Here is a 1273-nt window from a genome sequence, read left to right as displayed (position 1 = left end):
GACCGTGCGCTGGCACGTGCTGGTGCGCTCGAGGGTGTCAGCTTCGTGCGTGGTGTATTCTCTAGGTTTCCTACGCCCCTTTACACTATAACCCAAAGGTCAGCAAACTTTTTTCACAACCAACTGCAACGTGTTTTCTTTTGACTAATAGACACAAAACATATAGTAATTTTTAAGTGGAAGGAAAATGTTTTTGAAGTTAAAACCTTTTCAAGGGGTGTGTTTGTTTTTAGTCCTGTTTATATTACAAGAAACACACCAGACAGCTGGGAATAAAATCGGAAGAATTTTAAAGTCAAGAGACTAAATATTATCCCAGCTATAAATGTGCCTAGTAGCTATGAGTTTAGATTAGAACAACTCCAAAAATACCAAAACTATTGTCGTCCACCCACCATTTAGGCAAACAGAGCATCAACTTGAGAAGCACCAGAGACCCAACAACAAGTTCAGGTAGGAGCTTTGGCCTTCATGCGAAAAGCTACGTGTTAGGGAAAAGTCATATTCAATACACCATCTTCGTGTTAAAACATGTTAGTGAAATATTTTGCTGCAGGCATGTGAAAAAAATCACTAGGAGTTAAAATATACACTGCTCAAAAAAATAAAGGGAACACTCAAATAACACATCCTAGATCTGAATGAAAGAAATATTCTCATTGAATACTTTGTTCTGTACAAAGTTCCATTTGCACAACAGCAGGTGAAATTGATTGTCAATCAGTGTTGCTTCCTAAGTGGACAGTTTGATTTCACAGAAGTTTGATTTACTTGGAGTTATATTGTGTTGTTTAAGTGTTCCCTTTATTTTTTTGAGCAGTGTATTTAAGGCAGTCATAAAACCCAACAGAAAACAGTCTGGTGCGCACAAAGTTGTTCTCTAATGGAAACAGAGAATACGGTTTCAAAATGCGGATTTTCAATTACTTGAACTTCCATTATTTACTTGGAGAATAATCCAGAAATATAAATATATATATTTATCTGTTGATGTAGTCAATTATTTATTCATAGCACAAATTGTGGAGTCAAGCCCTCAATGGGACAAACAAGGAAGAATAACGTCATGGCCTTGGCTTGACACGCCAAACACACAGGAGTCTTTCCCCTGCAGCATCCTGCTTCTGATGAAAACGTCTACAACACAGGATGAGTTTAAGTCAAGTTCAAACTAACAGGTGTCCCCTTGCAAAATACTTGAGGAACAAAACACACAACTACGCCTTTATACAGGAAATATTCACACGAGGAAGAAGAGCCACAAGCTGAAGAA

The sequence above is a fragment of the Xiphophorus maculatus genome, chromosome 3, assembly GCF_002775205.1.
Source record: "Xiphophorus maculatus strain JP 163 A chromosome 3, X_maculatus-5.0-male, whole genome shotgun sequence".
In the NCBI taxonomy this organism is placed as follows: domain Eukaryota; kingdom Metazoa; phylum Chordata; class Actinopteri; order Cyprinodontiformes; family Poeciliidae; genus Xiphophorus; species Xiphophorus maculatus.
Note: the sequence above shows the minus strand (reverse complement) of the source record.